We start from the raw sequence: 10,920 nt of genomic DNA, 5'->3' as shown, positions 1-10,920 counted from the left end.
CAGCCCAGGGGCCGGTCAGGTCTGATTCTGAGCATCCCAGGGGCCGGTCAGGTCTGATTCTGCCGCAGCCCAGGGGTCGGTCAGGTCTGATTCTGAGCAGCCCAGGGGCCGGTCAGGTCTGATTCTGCCGCAGCCCAGGGGTCGGTCAGGTCTGATTCTGCCGCAGCCCAGGGGCCGGTCAGGTCTGATTCTGAGCTGCCCAGGGGCCGGTCAGGTCTGATTCTGAGCATTCCAGGGGCCGGTCAGGTCTGATTCTGAGCAGCCCAGGGGTCAGTCAGGTCTGATTCTGCCGCAGCCCAGGGGTCGGTCAGGTCTGATTCTGAGCATCCCAAGGGTCAGTCAGGTCTGATTCTGAGCAGCCCAGGGGTCGGTCAGGTCTGATTCTGCCGCAGCCCAGGGGTCGGTCAGGTCTGATTCTGCCGCAGCCCAGGGATCAGTCAGGTCTGATTCTGAGCAGCCCAGGGGTCGGTCAGGTCTGATTCTGAGCAGCCCAGGGATCAGTCAGGTCTGATTCTGCCGCAGCCCAGGGGTCGGTCAGGTCTGATTCTGAGCATCCCAGGGGCCGGTCAGGTCTGATTCTGAGCATCCCAGGGGTCGGTCAGGTCTGATTCTGCCGCAGCCCAGGGGTCGGTCAGGTCTGATTCTGAGCATCCCAGGGGTCGGTCAGGTCTGATTCTGAGCTGCCCAGGGGCCGGTCAGGTCTGATTCTGAGCATCCCAGGAGTCGGTCAGGTCTGATTCTGAGCAGCCCAGGGGTCGGTCAGGTCTGATTCTGGCTGCCCAGGGGCCGGTCAGGTCTGATTCTGAGCAGCCCAGGGGCCGGTCAGGTCTGATTCTGAGCAGCCCAGGGGTCGGTCAAGTCTGATTCTGAGCTGCCCAGGGGCCGGTCAGGTCTGATTCTGAGCAGCCCAGGGGCCGGTCAGGTCTGATTCTGAGCATCCCAGGGATCGGTCAGGTCTGATTCTGAGCAGCCCAGGGGTCGGTCAGGTCTGATTCTGAGCAGCCCAGGGGCCGGTCAGGTCTGATTCTGAGCATCCCAGGGATCGGTCAGGTCTGATTCTGCCGCAGCCCAGGGGCCGGTCAGGTCTGATTCTGAGCAGCCCAGGGGTCGGTCAGGTCTGATTCTGCCGCAGCCCAGGGGCCGGTCAGGTCTGATTCTGAGCATCCCAGGGATCGGTCAGGTCTGATTCTGCCGCAGCCCAGGGGCCGGTCAGGTCTGATTCTGCCGCTGCCCAGGGATCAGTCAGGTCTGATTCTGAGCAGCCCAGGGGCCGGTCAGGTCTGATTCTGAGCATCCCAGGGATCGGTCAGGTCTGATTCTGAGCATCCCAGGGGTCGGTCAGGTCTGATTCTGCCGCAGCCCAGGGGTCGGTCAGGTCTGATTCTGAGCATCCCAGGGGCCGGTCAGGTCTGATTCTGAGCATCCCAGGGGTCGGTCAGGTCTGATTCTGAGCAGCCCAGGGGTCGGTCAGGTCTGATTCTGAGCATCCCAGGGATCAGTCAGGTCTGATTCTGCCACAGCCCAGGGGCCGGTCAGGTCTGATTCTGAGCAGCCCAGGGGCCTGGTCAGGTCTGATTCTGCCACGTCCCAGGGCCTGGTCAGGTCTGATTCTGAGCAGCCCAGGGGCCGGTCAGGTCTGATTCTGAGCATCCCAGGGGTCGGTCAGGTCTGATTCTGAGCATCCCAGGGATCGGTCAGGTCTGATTCTGCCGCAGCCCAGGGGCCGGTCAGGTCTGATTCTGAGCAGCCCAGGGGTCGGTCAGGTCTGATTCTGAGCATCCCAGGGGTCGGTCAGGTCTGATTCTGAGCATCCCAGGGGTCGGTCAGGTCTGATTCTGAGCAGCCCAGGGGTCGGTCAGGTCTGATTCTGAGCAGCCCAGGGATCAGTCAGGTCTGATTCTGCCACAGCCCAGGGGCTGGTCAGGTCTGATTCTGAGCAGCCCAGGGGCCTGGTCAGGTCTGATTCTGCCACGTCCCAGGGCCTGGTCAGGTCTGATTCTGAGCAGCCCAGGGGCCGGTCAGGTCTGATTCTGAGCATCCCAGGGGTCGGTCAGGTCTGATTCTGAGCAGCCCAGGGGCCGGTCAGGTCTGATTCTGAGCATCCCAGGGGTCGGTCAGGTCTGATTCTGAGCAGCCCAGGGGTCGGTCAGGTCTGATTCTGAGCATCCCAGGGATCAGTCAGGTCTGATTCTGAGCAGCCCAGGGGCCAGTCAGGTCTGATTCTGAGCATCCCAGGGGCCGGTCAGGTCTGATTCTGAGCATCCCAGGGGCCGGTCAGGTCTGATTCTGAGCATCCCAGGGGTCGGTCAGGTCTGATTCTGAGCAGCCCAGGGGTCGGTCAGGTCTGATTCTGAGCATCCCAGGGATCAGTCAGGTCTGATTCTGAGCAGCCCAGGGGTCGGTCAGGTCTGATTCTGAGCAGCCCAGGGATCAGTCAGGTCTGATTCTGAGCATCCCAGGGGTCGGTCAGGTCTGATTCTGAGCAGCCCAGGGGCCGGTCAGGTCTGATTCTGAGCAGCCCAGGGGCCGGTCAGGTCTGATTCTGAGCAGCCCAGGGGCCGGTCAGGTCTGATTCTGAGCAGCCCAGGGGCCGGTCAGGTCTGATTCTGCCACGTCCCAGGGCCTGGTCAGGTCTGATCTGCTAGGCAAGGAAGGATCCCCACAGTATGGCTTCTTTTTCACATTCTCTTCCCAGGCATATTATCTTGGGGATTTTTTCATTTCCATACTACTCCAGACTCTGAAAGGAAGAAATGAATTCGGGTGATGGAGTCTGACTTCCTCAAGCTGGGAGGGGGCAATATGGGAAGAGGCTTTCCTTTCAGAGTTCTGGAAGTGAATGTGGGACGTGCAGAGGGCGATGTGTGGGGGAATCCTGGGTCACCGCGAGTGACGTTGACTCTTAGGCTGCTCCAGGAGACCAAGTGGTGAGGGCATGCGGAGGGATGTTCTGGGATGCTTTTTGGCAGTTGGGGCTGAGCTGACCACTTTATTTAAAAACTGTAAAAATAGGGATAAGAAAACAATATAGTAATATGTGAAGGTTAACTAGTTTGTTAGGTTGGGGAAACAATTATAGCACAGAGAATGAAGAATAATTAGTTTATTAATGTTAAGGGCATAATTCTAGCACGGAAGATCAACTCATGTGTCAGTGTTAAGAAAATGATTTTGGCATGTAACATAATTGATGGCTCTTTTTTTTAACTGAGGCCCAATCAGATTTGGGGTGTTATTCCCATGAATTCGTGGACTCAGTTCCTTTGGAGCAAAGCGAGCATGATTAATCTCGGAACCATATTTTCCTGTTGGTTTAGGCCTTTCCATCCTGCTTGACAAATCACATAAAATAAGGCCAGGGACACAGTTAACAGTATAGTCAAGGCTAGCCACCCAGCTTCATGTGTAGAAAAATACTTAAAAGTCTTAAGGGAAGATAGCCCTTCAGCTAAACTGCTCCAAATTTCTACATTATCAAAAGCAGGCATTTGGGCATTAGCCATGGCAGGACCTGAAGTTGCAATTTTAATACATCCAAAGAGGCTTTATGAAAAGAATGAAGTCCCGTTAAATGTTCGGGTACACTCTGCCATTGAACCTCAGTGTCATAGTACGGAAATCTAGTACCTCAAAAGTGAGTAATATGGTAATGGTTTTGAAGTCTCTGAGTCCACTGTAAATCTTGTACTTGCTCTCCTAGCCATATGACAGAATATTTTAGTTGCTGAACCTCACTTGGAATTTCCTGATCTTTATGTACTTGAGTTTGCCAGGCTTCAGTAAAATTCAGAGGTGATTATCCCCAGCCAAGTTAACAATGCCAGCTTTTAGCCACCAGATTAAATATTTAGCCCTTCTGCAGGGAGCCAGGTGGCTATTGGCCTTTATAACAATTTGCCCTGTACTCTGCCATATAATTTGGTTGAAGTTGTAAGGTACAGTTCTCATATTTAACATAATACATGTTTTGTGGGGAATTATATTGAATTTGAAGAGGTTCAAACAATAAAACACAGAGATATATGTTATGAGATAGAATTCCTTAATCCTGGTGGATGCTTCTAGCCCTTAAATTAGTAAGGGATAATTTGGGGGCTCTCCTAGTCTAGTGTGCATTGTTATTGAACTGGGTAGGATTTGGTTGTGGGGTCAAATGTGGATTTGATGAGTAAGAAAAATTAAGGTTCAGAGACTGGTTTAATTTTAGTAGGCAGGGATATATATGAGCCTTGCAAAGAGCAAACCTCAGAAGTTTGGGGGCATCAGGGCTCTGGGACTGACGCAAGTTCAAGTTTTTTTTTTTGTTTTGTTTTGTTTTTTTTTTTGTGGTGCTGGGGATTGAACCCAGGGCATTGTGCATTCGAGGCAGGTACTCTATCAACTGAGCTAATCCCCAACCCCCTCTGTTTTGGCTATAACTGTTTTCACTAGATGTTTAACATCATTCTGGTCAAACTGACCTTGCTCATATCTGCTGTTAAGAGTCAGCTGGGTCCCCACAGTGGTCACTCTTGGGGAACTTAAGACCAGCTTCTTAGCACTTTTAGTACCATCTGCTTGCTAGAATGAGTTAGGGTCTCCTTGTGAGTTGGCTTCCCTTGGAAGCATCAGGGATGGCTCCCTTCTCAAATAACCTTCCTTTTTGCAGCAGGTGCACTGATTGACTTTTCGTCCTCTAGTGGTCTCATTAATCTCACTGATCAGGAGGTCCTGTGGTCCAGAGTTGCAAAGCTCCTTAGAGAAGTTCTCTAGTCCCTGGGTTCAGGCTGACTCAGAGGACCAAGAGCCAAATACTGGTTTCCTTGGACCTTTTATTTTAACCTCAATTTTTGAAACTTGGTGTTAAACATCTAACAAGCCAGTATCATCAGTCTTAAAGTAAGCATACAGGGCTTTAACTTAAATGTTCATAACCTACAGTCATTTACCCCTTTTATTTAATTGTGCTCTGTATTAGTTTTAGAAGTTAGCCTTATATCCTATGTCTTGTAGGTGATGGCTTATTATCTCAAATCACCCTAGGTTGTGTGTTCTTGAAGCAGCAGTACCTCTGCAAAACATTAACAAGCAACGGTTATAGAGTTTACAAGGAAAATACAAAATGAAATTAACAAGGGTAAAAATATGTTCAGTTTGTGTAATAACTATCTTGAATTTCAGCAGTGTTATACATTATATCCTATTTGAGATCACAGTAATCTTTACAAACAAACATCAATCTTTTGAACACAACTTTAAGTGAACCGAAGTCTGGCCTATTTTGGAGCCATTCTAACACGTAGTATGGTGGAAGGCAGGGCTTTTGGTGAACGTTAGGTAAATTGCTCTAGTTTCGAAGCTGATCTTTGCCTCTTTTGCCATAATCAGCACAACTAAATGCTGAGGTCCAGCGATGGGCAAGGGAGGATTGGAAAATAAAGGTTCACAAACACAGATTTTGAAGATTAAGCTGGGATCAGATGGAGCTGTGTTCTCTGAGTGAGAAGCAGATCTAAAGAGTTATGGCAGCAATCTTTATTCACATATATCTCACCATCAGGTTAAAGACTATGCAAGCATTATTCTTTGTATTCAGGAAAGTTACAGAAACTAGGACATCTATTTAGCTTTTCCACAGTTGCCAAGTGCAATGTTAGGAGCTTTGTGTAGCTATCAAGAAAGTTCACTGTTTAACGTTACTGTAAAGTGGGCAGGAACCGGAGAAGCAGAGCTGGTGAAATATTGTGGTTATCTAGTATCCTTCCTGCGCAGGAGCTGCGTGCCTGAGCTCAAGGTCAGCGCTGACGGGACTCCTGCAGAGCCTCCTCCTGCAGGGCAGCAGCTGAGCGTCCTGTGCCCTCACAGGAACAGTCTCAGGCACCGGGCAGGCCACAGCATGAGGGCATCAGAGACCCCCAGTCTCAGCCACTGCCCTCCCACCCTCTGTTATCGCTCTCCACACTCGTTCTTAAATGTCATTTTACAAGGTGTGCATGTATTGCTTCCTGAGTCTATATAAACATTAGTTAACATAATATAACATGATATGTAAAATGCAAATTAAAGAACAGCTGAGAGAGCTTTTAACTTTCCTTTTGTGTGAAAAAGTGGCAACATGCTTTCATGTTTCATGATATTAACCTTTAAAGAGATTTGGCTCTTATTATCTTTTAGAAATACATTCACACTTTCGTCCCAGCGTAGAAAGTAACATAAATTTAGGTTCAGTTACAGAACATTAAATGATGAATAAATTCCCAATTAAACTTGCTATTTCTATGAGTTTAAAATCACCAATTCAGAATTCAGTTTAGAGAATAGCGGCTTGGTAAAAATGTTCTGTAAAATTTCTTGCTTTAAAGGTTTGTATACCTTGAAGATATGAACACATTCAATATACAAAGAAGAGTAATAGTACCACAATTACATTGATGTTTTTGTATTAACCAAGTGTAGCTCTTAAAGAAAAATCTAGATTCTGTAGTGTAGTGTAATACTCAAGACAGTTGCTGTTTAACCAAAGTTGTATAAAACCCTAATATCTTCAAGACTAGTTACTCTAAAGAATAAAACTTAACAGGCACAATGTTAAGAGTACATTAATGTTTTAAGAAATTCGTGTCAGTTAACATATAGATTAAACCATGGTTTTATATCAGTACATTAGTATTTGACCTTAGAGAAAAATCTTAAAAAGTTTTAACTATTTCACATACATATAACCAACTTAGTTAAACATAAACTTGTCGAAAGTTGCCCTTTACTTACATAGACCCTCGTGTTGTTTATTTTATCACACAAAGACTTTTTTTACCCAGAAACATTTTTCTTCCTATTAAATTTATTTTTATTTAGAACCTTCTAATTTCTCTTTCCTATTTGTTGACCCTTCTTTTTGTTTACACTCTGAAACAACACTTATGAAAGTTTTGAATTTAGATAGATTACTGCATTTTTATAAGAAGTACATTCTGTTATTTATAGTACACTAATTGAAACAGAGTTGAAACTTTTGGACTCTTTGTACACAGAATTACATCAGTTTATTTACCAATATGTGAAAACACAAGGTTCAATTATATCATCCCATGGAATTTAAGAAGTTAGGAGTACTTGATGTTATATTAAGCGTTAGCATTTTAACTTTGCAAATTAATCAGATGTCTCTAGCAAACACATTCATAATTAATCTCATACATGTCAAATCTAATATGCTTATTTTTCCTGTAAAAACCAAGATATCAGACAAGTGTATTGAACAGTATTTGTCCTCTCCTTCTTGTTGAAGAAAAGTCCTAGAAACAATGGATATTAGACACTTTATTATAAACATTAATTTCACCACCTAGAGAAACCTGTGGGTTTGTAATTTTTTAAAGATATCTTTACCTTTATTTGTTTACCCAGTTTAAATTGAAACTTTTAAATCATGTGAATTAAAGGTGTTTGGACCCATATTTTTACATTTTAATTCATGAGCACTCATTATCTATATGCCAATTTTGATATCATCTACATCATACATGGATGCACCACACATATGGACAGACAACAAGGTATACACAAAAAATAAAAGCAAAGACCTTGTAACCTGTCGTAGGTGAATCTCCACTGCAATGTTATAGATGTATAAAAAAACTCTACAGTTGAATAAAAATAGAACTGATCAGAAAAACATTAATCTATGTATATATCAAAATCATGAGCTCAAAAAACATGGAATTTAGGAAAAAACAAGAGTCCTAGAAAAAATGACATAACTATTAATTACTTCAATAAAACAGTATAAAAGAGCAAAAACAGAGAGAGAGAAGGAGAGAGAGAGATGATGATGATGATGAGAGAGAGCGAGTCTTAAAACCATTTTTCTGTGTTGCAGCGTAGGATAAACTAAACTTTTTTCCCCTTAGTCTCAAGTCGGTCCCCGCTGGGCCTGCTGGCTTTTGCAGTTCACATTCCAATGCAGGCTTCCCTGTGGCTTGGTCAGGGAAATGGCTGCCTAGGGTTTTTGTGACCCTTTTCCCTGGTTGGTAGTCAGGTCAGGTTAGGATGCAGAAAATCATGAAACCTTATCATGCTCCTTACTGAGACATGCCACTGGCTGTTGGGTTGGTCAAGGTTAAGGGAGGATATTTACCTCTTAGTTGTGCCCTTAAAAATCTCCTCAGAAGGACACGATTTGCCTGTTGCTTGGCCATTCGCCATCCCTGTAAACTGGGCTCCTCAGATGTGCCACCTTAGGTGGCAGAGGCAAAGGAGTTTGGGCCCCTCATTCCAATAATTCCATGCAAGGGAGTTGGGGATAAGGTGGCTGTACCTGGGGGGTATCCTCCCCTGGAGACCGTCCACCTTCCAGTGTCCCCACTGTACACAATTGGGACAGAGCTCAGTTGGGGGTCCTTGAATTGCAACAAGCTCTTGCCCAATGTCCACTTGGCCCACATCAGAAAAGGGTCAAGAGATGTACTAGAGGGTCTGGCGGGAGGTGAGCAGCAGTGACTTCTTTGGGTCTCTCGACGGCTGAGGCCAGGGGCTGATGCTTTTCTCTCATCTGGCCTTATCTTCCCTATTGCTTAAAGGTCTTGAAAGCAGTATTTAGAACTTGCTTCTGGGAAGCTTTGGTGCCTTTCTTTAAGTGTCTGGGTTTCTTGCAGATGTCAGGTGCAAGGAACTCAAAGTGTAAAAAGATAAAGTTGATAAAGTTAAAATGTAAAAAGAGACTTCCACCAGCGCTATTGGCATTCAAATTTCTATATTTGGTGACTGCTTCAACAAGTCAGGTCAAAAACAGGGCAGGAATTTTTATAAGGCCCCTGGGTAATTTTCTTTGTCTTTTCCCAGTTTACTTGGGTGTGAGAATTTTTTTGACATTCTCTCAAGGAGGCAAGTGACCCTATGCTGTAACCTGATAACCCCAGTGTCTTGAGGTTGGTATGTTCAGTCAGGTTCAACTGAAAAAACAGCAGCATCTGCTGCCAAGTAGATTTTGGGGTTTGGGCCATGTAATAGATCTGCATGATCTCTCTCAGCCTGCCAAATGTGGGCATGTTCATCACTGGTCAGGACGGAAGTGAATATATAATATATGTCTGCCCAGTGGGATGATATGCCTGAGTTGGACGAGTAAATTCCATCCTTTATTTGTCAGGGTTTTCAGAAAATGAACCTAATTTGTCTTCTATTTGGGACAGATCTGTCGTGGAGAAGGGGATATAAACTTGGACCCTCCCTTCAGCCCTTGCTACTTCCCAGAGGGGAAACATACGCCTTGATGGGAGTGTTTTTGATGGTGTAGGAGGAGGGAGTGGCAAAGGGAAGGGAGAGTGTGGAGTTTATGAAGGGGAGGATCTGATGGGGGAGGATCTGATGGGGGAGGATCTGATGGGGGAGGATCTGATGGGGGAGGATCTGATGGGGGAGGATCTGATGGGGGAGAGATGGGGGAGGATCTGATGGGGGAGGATCTGATGGGGGAGGATCTGATGGGGGAGGATCTGATGGGGGAGGATCTGATGGGGGAGGATCTGATGGGGGAGGATCTGATGGGGGAGAGATGGGGCTTTGGGGAGGGTGACCCGAAGGGGAGATGGAGCCTCAGGGAGGTTATGGGACCCCAGAATCTGTAAGGAAGGGGTTCATCGGCTATCTCCAGGTCTGTGAATGAGGAAGGGGATTTTAAATTTTTAACTAGTAACTGCAACATAGTACAAGGTCGATATAGGGAGGGGTTTGAGTTGAGGGGAGAAAAATGTTCAGAAGTAGGGAGTCCAAGTACTTGTCATTTTGGATTAAATATTTTTCTAAAGCTTGCAGGATCTCTTCGTCGAGAGTTTCATGTTTGGGCCATGTGTAATGGCTATCTAGTTTGTACTGTGGCCAGATTTGAGTACTGAGCCCAATAAGGCATTTAATTTCGAGATCAGTATGGGAATAAAGAATTTTAAAATTGGTGGAGACAAAACCCAAGGGAATGTCTCTGGGAATTGATTGGGTAATTCCCATCTTTGGAGAGGCTCAACACAGAAGGTGACAATGAGAGCAAAGTGTCCCTGCACTCCACGCCCCCTCCGTGTCAGTCTTGGGCTGGACTTCTCCATGAGGGACTGTGGAAACATCTTTCCCTAACCCTGGAGGTAGGGGACAGGGTCCCAGTTAGTCTAAGGGTAGAGTCTCTGTCCAGCAGAGAGGAAATGAATGAGGGACAGGGTCCCACTAACAGATGGGGTCTTACCTCTCCAAAGAGATGGGAAGGTCAGTGGCAGATGCAGAAGCAAAATGGCAAGTATGTCCCTGACTCGTGCAGTTTGCTGGGTGTGCAGGGAGGGAAGATTGGGCCTCCTTGGATGCCAAGGAAGGGTCTTAGGTAAATCCCTGTCAGGAGCAGCAAGGAGGAGTCACTGAGTAAATCTGGTCCAAAATCAATTGGCTTTTATTTGATGCTAATCACACAAGTATTATAGTCATTTTAACTCTGATCACACCAACATCACACATTACGTAATCACTGAATCACTATAAGCCCCGAATAAGCAAGGCTCACTCCTTACTGAGACCCGTCTCTAAGGTCCACTCCTGTGAGACGTGTCTTGAGTCGAAGGGCAGCGACTCCCAGGGGTCAGTCGGGAAGACGGCTCAGGAGGTCTCGCTGGGGAACTGCCTCCAGCCAGAGTCCTGATCCGCGAGAACCGTTGGAAGGCGAAGGAGGGCGGCCAGGTCACGGCAGGCAGGCCGGTGGAGACGTCTCAGGCAGGAGGCACACAGGCAGCTCCGAGGTCACCTCCACAGGGACGACTCGGTCACGGTCAGGACAACGGATGTTCCAGCGGGCAACGAGCAAGTCAGTGAGTCTCCTCCAGGCCTGGTGGGCACTGGTCTCGTTGCTGTAAAACAAGACTGGGGCTGGGCTCAACATGAGTCCTTATAAATCCTTTTATCAAACCC

This window comes from Sciurus carolinensis, unplaced genomic scaffold, assembly GCF_902686445.1.
Source record: "Sciurus carolinensis unplaced genomic scaffold, mSciCar1.2, whole genome shotgun sequence".
Taxonomy (NCBI): Eukaryota; Metazoa; Chordata; class Mammalia; order Rodentia; family Sciuridae; genus Sciurus; species Sciurus carolinensis.
The sequence above is the reverse complement of the archived record's forward strand: the minus strand, read 5'-3'. Positions refer to the sequence as shown.